Genomic DNA, 15,167 nt, shown 5'->3' on the forward strand with positions numbered 1-15,167 from the left:
CTCCTCAGGATGCCACCCCTCAGGCATCCTCCTACTCCTCAGCCACTCATAAATTACATATTGCCTTTTGGTCTAGCCAGGTACATGCATGACTTCCCTCTCTGAATCCAGTAGGATTCATGCACAGCAGTAGAAACACTTGTCTGTCTGTCCTGATCAGCTGAGAGAGAGTGAAGGTGTCAAAACATCAAAGAGGAGGGAAGATAGATACAGGTTGTTTTTTCTTTAATGAAATTCAGATAGTTAATACAATGAACAAGAAAAGAAAGAGCGAGCCTTGTGTTCCTAGCAGTGTGTGTATCTGTGCTCACAGCTGTGAAGCCTTCAGAGATTTAAACAGGCAGACCTTTATTTTCTGTCAGTTGTTGAGTCACAAGCTTAGGTTGCAAGGCATGCTCGACCATCACTTTGCCAAGTGACAGAAGTATTTGTCGCAATTCCAATCCAGCTGCTGTCAGATTGGCAACTTGCAAAATCCCAGTAAACAACGCCGTTGGTCTTCTACTGAAACATTTCTGACAGTTGAAATTTTTCTGAAAACCAAGGACATAGTCTCTGGTATAGTGTTCCTCCCCATCAAAAAGAGGAAAAAGAGGAAAAGGCAGCAAAAAGTGTGTATTACCCATCCAGTTAAAGGACGAGCCTTACTTACTTGTCATTAATTGTCTGCTCTCAACCGTTTTTTGGGGCAATCTTATAGCCTTTCCTATAGAAGTGTTTTAACTGAGTGGCTAGGGAGTAAAGCAGGATGGCGTGGATGCTCTCCTTGCAGGAATTCAGTCCCTCCAGTTTGTCTGTCCTGGGCTTTTTTTGTGTTTATAGGTGCTTTATGAGTGTTATATTCCCATGCAATGGGCTTTCCTTTCCCTTCTGCCTCCAATCCCATCTCCTCAGCACAGCTTCCCACATGTTTCTTTACTGCAAATCTTGCTGTCCCCCCACAGACGGAAGGTTGAGGGTGACTGAAAGAAAACAATTGAAAATGAAACCGTATTTAACTATTGAATCTCACAGAATCATCCATATTCGTTCTGTGTTGCGTCTTCTGAGTGATCGCTCTTGGAATAAGTTTTTCTTGGGAGGACTCTACCAAGGCCTGGGTGGCTCCAAGTGGTGAAACTGAGAACCTTTTCTAGCTGTACTTTCCAACCAGGGGAATCGAGTTGGATGTGTGAAGGACTCAGCCCTCTTCTCTCATTGCTGTTCTGTGGTGGTGCTAACTGAATGTAAGTGCATTCAGGAAAACTGAGATTTTCTGGTACTCCTGGGCTTGTAGTTCGTGTAGGTTACATCTATAAGCGCTCTTTCAGGAGAGTATATTTGACAGGTGATTGCAGGTGATTGCAAAAGCCACTTCTGGCAGTCAGAAAGAACTGCACCTTGGGATCAGAGCAAGGGCACTCAGACTGTCAGAGAGGTTTGGAGAGGAGTGGATGCATAACTTACAGATCTAAAGTTGACTGCTCTGTGTTTTCTTTTATTCTGGAAATAGTCACTTCCCTGACCTAAGGAAAACTTGTGAGAGTCCTCCCCTGTGCCAGCATTGTCCTTATCTGCATTCATATTTCCTGGTCTAGTGTTGGATTTTTGGTCCCATAAGATTATGCAGTCATTGTTTCCCCAGGTTTTATGTTGCATGTTGAAGCAATTGCCTTGGTTAAACTTCAGTGATGAGTTTCTGTCATGGCTGGCTTGAGTGATTCCAGTACGTACACAGCTGGAACATGAGGATCCTTTGGGAAGGAGTTTAAGTAATTATTTTAATGTGCTTCATTTTCTTTCTGATTAGAACACTGAATATACTTTAATGGGTTTTATAAATAGTAAATTTGTGTTTATACCATCATCCTAAACCCAAAGGACTGCAAATAACTCTATAGTCTGTGTAGTGTTATAGCTGTGTATGCCATCCAGCAGTGTTTTCAAGCAGAACACAAATGTAACTACACCTGGGGTAAAATGCAGCAAGGACTTAATAGCTTAGTGCAACACTTCATTGCAGCATCAGACAGTAAGTGAAGAATACGTAATTCAACTGGAAATGCAAGGGGAATTGCACCAATGTAAATGTAAATACCCAGCTTGGAATTTGACCATCTTGCTGAAGTAGATATGTCTGCTTTTAAGAAAGATGTCATGGGATTTTTAATGGACCTGGTTCATTGTTTACAATGTATTAAAGCAATAAAACTTACATACACTTTTCTGTATATAGAAGAATCGTAGAGCCAAGTAGTGTCAGGAAACTGGAATGAAATACCATTGCCAGTAGCTGGCACCAGCTTTCAAATAATTCCCATAGTCCTCTGAGTGAACTCTCAGCTTTTCATTTTTCCATCCTGTTTAACAGCAATATGCGGTCATTTGTAGCAGTGCAGAACTAAACAGCAATGAAGGCGTGCAGAAACTGCCGTGAGCCATTCTGCAGGCGTATTAAGCAAGTCCTTAGTTAACTGAGACAGATTCGTAGGAGGCAGGAGATGCTTTAGAAGGGGTACAGGATAAATTTACAACTACACAAATCAAAAGTGTCTTTTTTTTTACTTCTGGTTTGGAAGAGGATTGAACATGATGTAATTGAGCAGATTTAAACATGTTTTGTTTCATGGACTTTACAATAATAGGATGACTCAGGTCCCTAATTAGAATAAAAAAGCATTACCTCATCGATTAGCCTGCTCCTTTCACCAAGGCACGGGAAATCTTTAATCGGCAGACCCGGGGAACTGCTTGTAGATGAGACAGACTGCTAATGAGGGATGGATTCAGAACTGCCCTGTTGTTTTTCTGTTCACCAAGTATAATACAATTCTTTGCTCTAGAAAAAGCTGTCTGTGGGGTGAATGTGTGCTCAGTTTAAATTGAGATGGGAGACCTGCTTTTTCTTTCATCTGATGCTGTCAAGTTCCTAACTCAGCAGACTTAATAAAACCATTGTTCCCCTTTCCCCACGGATCTGCTGCAGAAGTTTCTGTCTTGGTTTCAAAGGATCAAAGAACTGGCTTTTGGAAAACCATTTCTGGAAGCAATCTGTAAAACCTTGTCAAAAATGCATGAATTAGCCATTGTAACTACAGGCTGGTACTAATTAACACACCTGGGGATCACATCCTCTTGCTACTGCCCCTTGCAGCAGTTGGCCAGATCTGGAATCATCTGAAGTGCCAGCAAAAGGAGGAATGTCCTTAAGGACCGACACACATCTGGGACTTAGTAGCTCTTCATTCTGCACTTGAATTTCTCAGGTTGCATCTTGGTACAGTGCTTAAAAGTTAGATCTCTCCATTATCCCTTTGGTAAAAGGAATAAAACTGATTTCATAGGTCTGCCTGGGGAAGAGTTTTGCACAGAAATGTGGCATTCAGATCATTGTTAATGGCAATTGTCACTGAAGTGAAAGAAATGCTTTCTATCACCTTCCATAAATTTTGGATAAGGCTCAAAACCTTTCTTTCCATATTGCCTGAGATGCCCAGTCATGTCCAGATCATAAGGGGTAGTAAGATTTATCATCACGGTGAAATACGCAGCTGTGGTAGGGTGATCTGACTGTGGCTAAACTAGTAAATAAAACCGGACAGGAACTGTAGTCTTGCTCTGTGCCAACTAGGATGAAGTAGCTCCTGTCCAACACCTAAATCTTTCCACTCCCCAGAGCAAGCTGGCCACGTCCAAAACAGTAAGGGCCCTGAGCTTGTACTGATCCCTAAACTATGTCCAGGCATCATTTGGGAAAGCAATAATTAGCTTGGGCCGAATTCATGCCAAGAAGCATGCTAAAAACTCCCAAGACAGCCATTGTGTGCCGTTATCTCAGCCCAAGCCCTGACCACATTTGTTTGGTAATATAGATGTTGGCTTTTCGTCGTCAACAGGACAGCCTGAAGAAGGTGCACATTTAGGAGTCAGAATTGGAGCCGTTGGGGTCCTGTAACAAGGGTTTTCTTGGTGTAAGCAGTGCTGAGTGTATGTCTGGCACTTAAGGGTGCTCTGTGAGCATAAAACACCAAGGACATTTTGCAGCATTTGCCAGTGTAGCTGGGTGCTGTGGCTCCTATCAGCTAGCACTCTTTTGGGTGATGGTGGGTAAGCTCAGGAGCTAGCCCAGGACTGGACGGGTGCAGCCAATCTGTTTTGGAGAATAACAGAGTTCAGCCGTGTGGGTGTGTCAGTTGGCTAGGAAGAGATCTTGACTTGGGTTTTTGCTAGTATAGGCTATTCTCTGAGGTCTGTTCTCTGAACCATGATTTTCTGAAATAACTGCTACTTATTTGGCACAATACACAAACTGGTCAGAGTGGCTTGGATGGAAGATTTCCAAGCTAATCTCTGCCTTGCTTTATTGCTTTTTTGTCTGTAATAGCATCCGAGACGTTCTTGAAGGCATCATTAAACACAAAACAGTGTCATGCCCTCAAAACCACCTCACAACATTATCTAGACCCATTTGCTAAAGGCATCTCATTTTTCATGTGTGATGCGTTATCTGCCAGCATAGGCTGTTGCTGTGTATAAGTCTTGTCCTGGAAACTTGTTCCCAAGTCATCCGTCTTTCTCATCCTGGCTATGAGTGACAGAGCCATGGCTCCAACTGTTTCTGTAATATGAAAAAAAGCGAATGCGTTCTTAAGAGGCTCCTGAGGGCTAACCCTCACTTCCTCCCTCAGGAGCTGTTACAGCAGGCCCTGACCTCACTGGAGATGTTTTTATTTGTTCAGTGGTGCTGCCAAGAGACAGGGGCAGTGCCACACAATGCGGGATGCTCAAACGGGAAGGAGAAGCATGTGGTCCAGAGCTGCTGGCCAAGATCTCAAGGGAATTAGTTTCAATGCTTTGTTTCAAATACATCCTGTTTAGGCTGCAGTCAGCTCACTTCTGCTTTTCAGGACCGCGTTTCATTCCCGATCTGTAAAAGAAGAGTGCTGGCATGCCCTGCCACGTAGAGGTGCAAAGAGAATGAATTCTGAAAGGTTGTGAGGGGGCTATCCAAACGTTGCAGTCTGTTGGCAAAAAGCATTGTTTTAGTTGCCCTTGGGAGGGGGTGGGAGACGTAACCCAGCCTGTCGTATCCTTTAATCTTGTGGAGGAACTTGCTTGGTCTGCCAGTCGTTTGCCAGCTGTTAGCAGCACAGCACCATTGCTCACGGGAGGGGAGCCATTGTGGTGCTGTTGTGCGCTACAAGACGCATGCTACTGATGGATATTAGGAAGGATGCCAAGGTATCCTTAAACCCTACAGACAAATGGACAACATGGCAAAGGACAGTCTCCTTTCTGCTCTCTGCTTATCTGTTCTTCCTGGGAGGGGCTGGTACCCAGGACCCCTTGCAGGGACCATTTCCAAAAGGTGACATGGAGAAAACTGCATCAAGTTTGTCTCCGTACACAGTCCTCTGGCAGTATCTCATCAAGCTTTGCTCCTTCAAACACCACCATGTGCCTTTGATCTGTGCCCAGAGCATGTCATAAGCACCCTCTGTTTCAGGCTATGACTTTGCAGAGCTCTAGCACAACCCTCACATTATTTCAAGCATTTTGAACTGAAAATCAGATGCAGAATAAATAACAATTCCAGGACACCACACAGAGCAAGGGAAGACCAAGGCCAAGTGTTTGATAGTATGGATATAGTCCTGCCCCAGGCCTCTTGTTCAGCAGGGTAGGTGTGTGTGCTGCTTCCTGGGCTCATGGCACCTCTGCTGTGGAATTCCACCAGTCATGGTAAGGTAGGCAGCCTCAAAACCCTTCCCTTCCTTGGAGAGACCACAGGCAGGTGTGGTGGGTTGACCCTGGCTGGACACCAGTGTCCCACCAAAGCCACTCTGTCACTCCCCTCAGCTGGACAGGGGGGAGAAAAATACGACAAAAGGCTTGTGGGTCAAGATGAGGACAGGGAGAGATCATTCACCCGTTACCGTCATGGGCAAAACAGACTTAACTTGGGAAAAATTAATTTAATTTATTACTAATCAAATCAGAGTAGGGTAATGAGAAATAAAACCAAATCTTAAAAACACCTTCCCCCCACCCCTCCCCTCTTCCCGGGCTCAACTTCACTCCTGAGTTCTCCCCCTCCAGCGGTGCAGGGGGACGGGGAATGGGGGTTGCGGTCAGTTCATCACACGTTGTCTCTGCCGCTCCTTCCTCTTCAGGGGCAGGAGTCCTCACACTCTTCCCCTGCTCTAGCTCCCTGCCAAGGGAGACAGTCCTCCACGAACTTCTCCAATGTGAGTCCTTCCCACGGGGTCACAAGTCCTGCCAGCAAACCTGCTCCAGCGTGGGCTCCTCTCTCCATGGGTCCACAGGTCCTGCCTTGGAGCCTGCTCCAGTGTGGGCTTCCCACGGGGGCACAGCTTCCTTCGGGCACCCACCTGCTCTGGCGTGGGGTCCTCCAGGGGCTGCAGGTGGATATCTGCTCCACCATTAACCTCCATGGGCTGCAGGGGCACAGCCTGCCTCACCATGGTCTTCACCATGGGCTGCAGGGGAATCTCTGCTCCGGCGCCTGGAGCACCTCCTCCTCCTCCTTCTCCACTGACCTTGGCGTCTGCCAGGCTGTTTCTCTCGCATATTCTCACTCCTCTCTCTGGCTGCTGTTCTGCCACAGTTTGTGTTTTTTTCCCCCTTCTTAAATATGTTATCACAGAGGCGCTACCATGCTACCAGTGTCTTGCTTAAGAGGGAGAGTTTTGTGTCTCCGGTGCTCCCTGGTGTGACTGTTCCTACGGTCTGGCCTCCAGCAGCGTCTGCAACATCAGAAGTGGAATTGCTTTGTGCAATAGGTATATCCGTGGCCTGGGGAATATTCCACCCAGAGCAATTTTTTCTTACCTCTCTTAAAAAAAAAACAACACCAGAAACCTCCAGGCAGGAAAGCTGCGTTTTCTTTTTATGGAAGAGGTTTTGATCTCGCGATCAGCAGGAGAGGCAGCAGCCGGAGCACGGGGCTGTGTCTGCAACAGCGGTATCATTTAGTTCTGACAATGTCTCACTGTGTCCTTCACTATTTTATTTCCTGTGGAGCCTTCTCTGTGTTGCGGTGAGGTTTGTTTTACCCATGGCGCAGCCAAGAGAAGAAAGTGACCTCTGTGGACAGCAAGATGTGGGGGAGGGAAGGCAGTGGGGAACCAGGCTCAGCCCCATCTTCCCTCCTTGGGCCGGATCCTGGAGCAGTCGAGACTTGGTGCTTTTGAAGCAGTCTGCCTCTGAGTGCAAATCCTGCTCGGCTACTGCTGGAATCTGCTCACTGCCTTGGTAACCAGCCCTTCTCTGGCTTTTCATAAGCTCTCTAGATGTGGTGTGACAGGTATGTCAGGCAGAATTTTGGACTGGAACATCACTTATACTTTACTAGACGTTTTCCGTAGGTTGGGGGTGGGACTGTGCAGGTACCAGGAGAAAAAAAGAAGGGCACCTTTCAGACAGTTTTACACAGAGCCTCTGGGATTAGAGAGGCCAGAGGTTTTTTGATGCAAACATCCTCTCTTGTTATGTTATCTATTTGAGGCTTTTCTGTTCATAGGCAGATAAAAACTAGAGTTGTGCCCACAGTCCGTGTTCTTGTACCCGTTCTGCTTTTGGATGCGGTGAGGAGGGAATTCATAGGAGGCAGCAGCACAGCTCCTGAGGAGCACCAGCTGAGGCCGGGAGGCTGTCAAACATAGGTGGCAGGAGATGCTGCTGGATATGATGGCATTCTGTTTGCGAGGAGATAAAGATCAGGTAATGCAAAATTAAACCTTTGCAAAGTAGATGTGGAACAGTCAGGAGGCACCAAGCAGTTGCAGGTCCTGCTGATTTGACTTTACCAAGGCCTGTAGTGACAGGACAAGGGGCAACAGTTTTAAACTGAAAGAGGGTAGGTTTAAATTGGACATAAGGAAGAAATTTTTTATGGTAAGTGTGGTGAGACACTGGAACAGGTTGCCCAGAGAAATTGTGGATGCCCCATCATTGGAAGTATTCAAGGTCAGGCTGGACGGACCTTTGAGCAACCTGATCTAGTGAAAGATGTCCCTGCCCATGGCAGGGGAGTTGGACTAGGTGATCTTCAAAGGTCCCTTCCAAACCCAAACCATTCTGTAACTCTATGGTTCTATGATTTAGAGGCGAGAGTGCATCTTCTAGAAATGAGGCATCAACTATTCATGTGTTCAGTGCTTTTTCAGAAATTGTTCAAATACGTCTAACAAGAAGCTACAGTGATATGTTCATGTGTTTATTTGGCTTTTTTCACCATTTCACTGTTGAAGAAACCAATCGCTTCTCCAAAATGGTTGCTGTTTGCATTTGTCGCTTTTACTTGCTAGTTGTAAGAATTCTTATCACAACATTGGATACTTTCGGTACCATCAATTCCCTATTTGTGAGGCCTTCTTTTTTTGTGTTTGCTCGTGAATTTGTTAAGCATGTGGCAGATAACATGCTCACTAGCTAATTTTTTTCACACCTTGCTTGTTTCAGCGTGGTTGACTTTGATTGTGAAGCTGCTCAGGGCATTTTGTAAAGAATGTCTCATAAAGGGACAATATTGGCTGGTTGATTTCATTAGTGTTTTCATATTTATATTCTTGTCACACATTTTATTGCTGAGTTATACTGCATGTAGACATCACTTTACAGGCATGCAACACAGTATTTACCCAAGAATTTGCTGTCTTTGACGTGTAACAATTACTAATTAGTGTAAGGGAATGGATTTTTTTCTTGGAGTGTAATTTTTGTAGGCTCAAAACATAAAGCTAGGGCTTGTTCCCAAAAGTAACTCCAGTAGCTTGGATAGTGACCTTAAAGGAAATAGATCAAGGAATAATGTCTGGCAGAGTTTATTGAGTCAAAACTGTTTGTCTATTTTTTTCCTGATAAAGCTTCCTTTCTCCAGAAAGATTTTACGTTTAAGATTTAACATGAATTTTACCTTTTATTGAAAACTGACTGGTAAACATCCTTGTTTATTTTTGGTGGTCAGCAGTTATAGCTGATTATCATTTGTGATCTGCTTCAACCTCTTCCCTTTCTCTTCCTTTGCTAACTTGCCTACTGTTATCTCTGCTTAATTTCATCCTTTTTTTTCCTTACCCTCCCTTCTGCATTTTCCCACTTTCCCATTGCAGCTTCATGTTTCTCTTTCAGGTAGAGCCTGTATTCTTTTTCAAAAGCATAATTTGACCAACAATAGTAATCTTTAGAGTTAAAGCAGAAAAAGAAGAGTCCAGAATAGAGGTCTGGAGGGTAAGAGGTACATGATGCGGAATGGGGGGGAGAAGAGGGCTGAAGATGATGATGAGGCCTAATTGTCAGTCTGGAGGGTAAGGCAATATACTGCAGATCCTGGAGGTTGAGCAAGAAGGTGCCTGATACTGGCCAGAAATTTGGGGAAATGGATTGAGGAGGGATGAAAAGCAGAAATAGGATGATATTAGGCAGAAATTGCAAGGACTAGGCACAGCGAAAATAGAAGGTGCTCCAGAAGAGGGAAGCAGAGCAAAAATCAATGTTTCTCTCCTTTTGTCAATTTGAAATCAAGTCCTACCAAACATACAAATAGAGAAAGAGAATTAAGGGCGTAATAAATGCTGGTATACACCAAGCCCTGATGCTGCCGTCATGATGCTTGCCTTGTAGCTCTTTTACTAATTCATAGACTGAACAGCAAGACATAATATTCTCTCCTCCTCGTCCCACCAAAGCCATGGAGAAGAACCAAAAAGAGAGTGTTCTGGTTTCATCCCTCCTTGCTTGAGGCGTCCGAGTGTCTAAGTTAATGCAGAGATAGCTCAGGCTCTCTCTCTACAGAGAAGCAGATACCTGCAATGCTGCAGTGAGATCCCTGTCCACAGGAGCTGGAGGATAGGAGCTTCCATTCTCCTGGTCATGCTTTGGAAGAAAACGGTGGGAAGTCTCAGGACTGCTATGTCAGTCCCTGGATAAGATACCATTACTATTCAGGCCTGTAGGCTCTTAAAAAGAAAACAGCAGCATGATTCTGGCAAGACTTTAATAATGAATGCTCTTTTAATTACTTACTGATTATATCTGATTATCTGCCTTTCTTTAACTTTACCAAGCATCAAGGCAATGCTCGCCAGCCCGTGCTTCTTTCTGGTGTTTTCTAACTTTTCTAACTTTTCTAATTTCTAAAATAGTTTTATTTTTAGTCCTTTGTAACCACCCTGAAGTTCTAAAATATGCTGAGTAGCTACATCCAGGGTGCAGAAGGATGCCTGGCCAATTTTTTCCAAAACACGTTAGTGCATGTTATCTGGTATTGCATATTTGAAAATGTGCATCGTTAACATGAGTATTAGGGTAAGAATATTTCACTGTTGTCAGAAACCCTGAAAGTACCATTCTGCTGCTTTGCAGGTGAACCCCAAAATACTAGTGAGTATTTTTGGCTTTTTCACGTCATTATTGGCAACTTTATTATGCCTGTCTTGTTCTGAACCAGTGTCCTTGCTGTGGTTTAATTTAGTCATGATTATATTTTGAACCTTGTCTTTTGTTGTCCTTAACTTGTTTCAGCAAGTCTTACATTCTGGTTTAGTCTAGAAAATCAAAGGAAAACGATAAAGAAATTTCCTTTATGTTAATTTTCTTTCTTTGCAATCTACTCTGTAACCCTTGTTCCCTTGCCAGGCATATGAGTGCCTGTGTGCTTTATTAGTTATTTAGTTGAAAACTTTTTAGGAAATGTTTCTGTATTATGATTATTGCTAATGAGCTGTATACTAAACAAAAGTGGGCCGTCTATGGTCTTGTCGTCTGTTTTCAAATTATATTGAAAAAGGATATAATCAGAAAGCTTAAGGACAGATTATAAAAACGGCTTGGCTTCTTTTAGGAAGAACAGGTACTTCTGGGTGCTGAGCCCTTCAGAAAAATCTCTCCACAAAAACAGGTCCCTAGATGGGAGCTGAATTCTTGAAAATCTATTCCTTCATGCTTTCTGTTGCTCTGCTGGAACAGTAGCCCAAGGCTGGCCTAACCTGGGGGCTGCAGCAGGAGAAACTTTGCCTGCAATTGAATGCTCTTCTTCCAAATGATGTCTAATAGGAGATTTATTCCATCTATTATGCATTGTCTTATTTTGGGATATGCCAGGGCCATTTAAAACACTGTAAGTTGCTGTGATGTCCACAAGAGAAAGATTACTGTGTGAGGTAAAATATCCCTGTGGCCAGTGCTTGTCACGGTTGCTTAACACTTAGCAGTCAGGCTGTGTTGAGCTGACGGGCTTAGAATTTCTATTCAGCATCCCTTGCCCAAAGCGGATGAGAATGACCCCTTTTGTCCTGTCTGTTATTATCAGGCGGCTTTAGAAAATGAGCACTGTTGAATGAAAAGAAAGCAGCAGATGACATTTTGTTTTCTGCATGAACTAGTGTATAGGTTCTTTGTTTTTCAGAAATGGTTTTGAAGAAGATGTGCTAATATTGCTGCTATTTTAGCAGTAGTTCTTTTGTTCAAGCCTGAACATGGATTTGTGGGAGTTGGGGTGTCTGTTTATATTAGCAAGCTCTTTCCTTGTAAAATCCCATGGATAACTAAAATACAAATATGTATATTCTGAATAAGTCTTTTATTTTACTGTAACTTTCCTTTCCTGGAGCATAATCTTATTTCTATAAAAAAGAGATGGTCTTATTTTCAGAATAATAAGTTCTGAAAATTTTTGTCTGTGTGCAGAGATTACACTTACTCTGAATAATGACACACACTTACTCTGAATAATTACACTCACTATTTTAACCCAATAGTGAGCATGGGTTAGGGACTCCTGGCTGTATTGAGCACAGTAGACATGCCCTTTGATTTAAGCTATATGTCACCAAGCGTTAGGTCTGGAGATCCGATATTTCAAAATACAGCTACCACACAGACAGGTCTGGAAATCTTCTGACATTAGAGTGTCTTAGTCATCCTCGTCACTGTTTTCTACAGCTGACCAGAAAGCTTTTCTGCATTATTGGTGTGCCATTGAGACATGGAGGTTGCCAAACAAGTGACCTGCATTGTGTCTGTAAACAATAACATGAGAATTGCGCTCACAAAATGGGTTGGCTTTGAAAGTGAGTGTCTTCTGCATACAGGGTTTTGTTGACATTTTCATGGGTGATTTGAGAATCATTTGGGAGCCAGGAGTCTCAGCTGGATTTTCAAGTGTGCCAGCAGCCTGACTAGGTGGATTCATATACCCTAATTTTTGATCATCCGGTTTTCATCCATGTCAATTAGGAGGCTAGTCTTTATCTACAGTCACTTATGAGGCAGTTTGGCTCCTTTTGGACTCAGAGCAGAAGACGGTAATGTTATTTAAGTCATTCTCACAGTGCTTCATGTATAGAAGTCAGTGAGCTCAATTGGGTAAATAAGTTCAGCTGAACAAAGGATACATCATCTTCAGGGCTGGTTTTTGTTAAGATTTTTAAAATTCACTAGAATGATGTTCCAAGGTTCACTTGTTTCAGCAACAAAGAAATAGCAATGACACGGGTCATCTTCTGCCAGCTGGATGCAGGTACTTTCAAAATGTCAGATGCCAAGGCTGTGAGCGTGATGTATGAAGAAGGTGCTAATGAAGTGCAGGGCTTGAGTACAGTACTACTTTGGGAGACTAAATCTTCCTTCATTTCTGTCTTCCCAAAAGCCTCTGCATCCCTGCACCAGCATACTGCACCCAGGCACATCATGATCGTTGAATTAACTATCCTTGCAGCTTCTCCTCTGCATGCCTACCAGCATGTGGCTTCACGATCAGCTCCGTTGCTAAGCCCCTGGTCCCCTGCTTATGGGGAGGTAGGAGGAATATATAGAGAGGGGATGAGTGGGCAGGCAGACACACACTGAGGCCAGCTGAAGCTGATTGTGAAACCAGAACCTCAGACAGGCTCCGAAAATTCTTACACACCCTTTCTCATCCATTAACCTCTGCTCAGCAGCACACAGCCTGGACTGGCACAGCTAAATAGAGAACCGTGGGAATCCTGTTTCCCAGTTAGAGACTGACCTCAATAGAGTCCCTGTATGGATATGCTGGAATTACTTGGCAGTCCAACTGTGGCTTCCTTAGAAGGGTAGTGAGGGGAAACAACTTGAAGGCAGAAAAACAACTTCTTCATGTTCCTGCTGGTAGCAGTCAAGCCCTGTGGGTTTGGCCCCGTGCCCTGTAACTGCCAATGCAGTCCCCTGGCAAAACAGAAAGCAAGCCAGTGTAAGTGGGCTGGTTTGATGGCTAGACTAAACAGAGGGTTATTACCACGACCTTTCAGTTCAATTAATTTTATGTGCTGTTCTTCATGACACTCTTTATGGTTCTCTTCCCTTTCTTCGATATTTCCCACCATTCTGGTACTCTTTGCTGCAAATACTTCAGCTAACTATTAGTAAACTCCTTGTTAACTTCACTGGGGTGGAGACCTGTTGCTTGGAAATGTATTGGCTCATGTATATAAGTACCTGTGGCATAACAGGCTCTTATGCATCAGGAGAGCTGTTGTAACTTTCTGAATGGACAAGGGATCTTGTCAAAGAGTTTTTGGCATTCTGTAGATTGGCAAATCCTCATCTATATTGTCATTCATTTCTGAAAGAATACTTTGCAAGGCATGAATTATGCAAATAAAGGTTCCTCCTTCCGCAGTAGATTGGATTTATTTGTGTCTACTAATTCTATTTTTAATCAATTTGTCAGCTCTGAAAGACTCAGTCTTAATGTTCTTCTGTTTTTGTTGTTAAATATAATGGCTCTCATTTTTCACTTTTTCTTTTAATGCTTAGGTTCATTTGAGTGATAGATTTCTTACCACAGTTAATAAAGCAATGAATTTGAGTTTGTGTAGAAATCCTGGTGAAAGCTGTCTGGCTTGTACATATTATAACTTTAGATTTTGTCAGGTTTCAGAAGAAGGCTCTTTTACAAATGCTTCAGTTTGAGGCAGTTCCTTGGAGCTGACCTTTCAAAAGTAGCTCAAATTCAGAAGTCACTCGAGGCATATCCATAACGAATATAAATGTGAAAAAAAGAAAGCCATGGAAGTTTCTCCTGCTTTAAAAATAAGGTTTGTATCATAAATAGTTCAGCAAATTGGCTGCTGACAACTGCAGATACCTTTAGTATATTGAATAGGGTATATTTCCAAATAAGGCTGTATTTAAGTTCTGCATGGGGCTTGCTCTTACACCTCTAAAGTGCAGCATTTCCCATTGCTAAGAGACGAAGTGGTGGTAGCAAGGTAATACTATCCATGAGTTCTATTTTGGTGATAATAAACTTGTGAAAATAACTGGAAGTAACTGGACTCCACTCTTTTGTGTGCAGCTGTAACTGGAAGAGGATTTTACAAGATTCTTTAATGTAGTTGGAATGTATGTGTAATCTTTTGACCTTGTTCTTAGTTTTTGATGACTATGGCATGTTAAGTGCTGATAATTGGGTTTGCTCTAGGCTGAAACCTGACCTGCTCTCTGCAAAGGAGAAGATCACATCTTCTGTTGTAGGAGGCACTCAAAGGGGCTACCTTAGAAATTGCAAGGCCATGACTGCTAAGAGTAAAGATCTCTGAAATATGGCAATTTCTCAGGAAGGACATGTTGTCCTAAGGAATGCTTCTCTTTCAGCTTAGTTTGAATTGGACTTTTCATCCAGAGGTTTTTGTCCTGTTCTCTTAATTTTCTTTTTTATGCTATCTGGTTTGCCTCATAACTCAAGCTGCCCTACTGAGCCCTGTAGCTTCAGCTAGTGGAACGTGACTCCTAGGTATGAGAGCATGAGGCACATGCTTTTCACTGTTCTTGGAAGGGGATTCAGCTCTCCTTGTTTAAGCCACGTGCAAATGAGGCCTCTAATCCAAACTAGTTTTTAGCTTCCTTCTCCAGCCATGGGGAGAGGAGGAGATCTTCAGAGATTTATTGCATCCAAATACCAGTGTTCAAAATAGACGAGATTAATTGTCCTGTGGAGATGTCTGTCTCTTTCCACTGAGTTGAGAAGAAGCCTAAAAATTAACTTTGTCTCACTGTCAAATTTTTAGAAAACTAAATTTAGAGGAAGTTAATCCTGCCCTTGGTTCGAGAAGGTACTGAGTGACATTTGTCAATTCTGCAAATAGCAGTCTGTCCAACCAAGTATCTTCCACTCCCTGCTTGCTTCAATTTAAAGGCGATGT

The 15,167-nt window shown here is 43.2% G+C and overlaps 1 protein-coding gene across 1 annotated transcript in view; it reads left to right on the top strand.

The window, feature by feature from the left end:
• Nucleotides 1-15,167, top strand: part of HS1BP3 (HCLS1 binding protein 3) — a 52,079-nt gene that overhangs the window by 23,131 nt on the left and 13,781 nt on the right. The window lies entirely within an intron of this gene.

Source organism: Calonectris borealis, chromosome 3, assembly GCF_964195595.1.
Source record: "Calonectris borealis chromosome 3, bCalBor7.hap1.2, whole genome shotgun sequence".
Classification (NCBI taxonomy): Eukaryota; Metazoa; Chordata; class Aves; order Procellariiformes; family Procellariidae; genus Calonectris; species Calonectris borealis.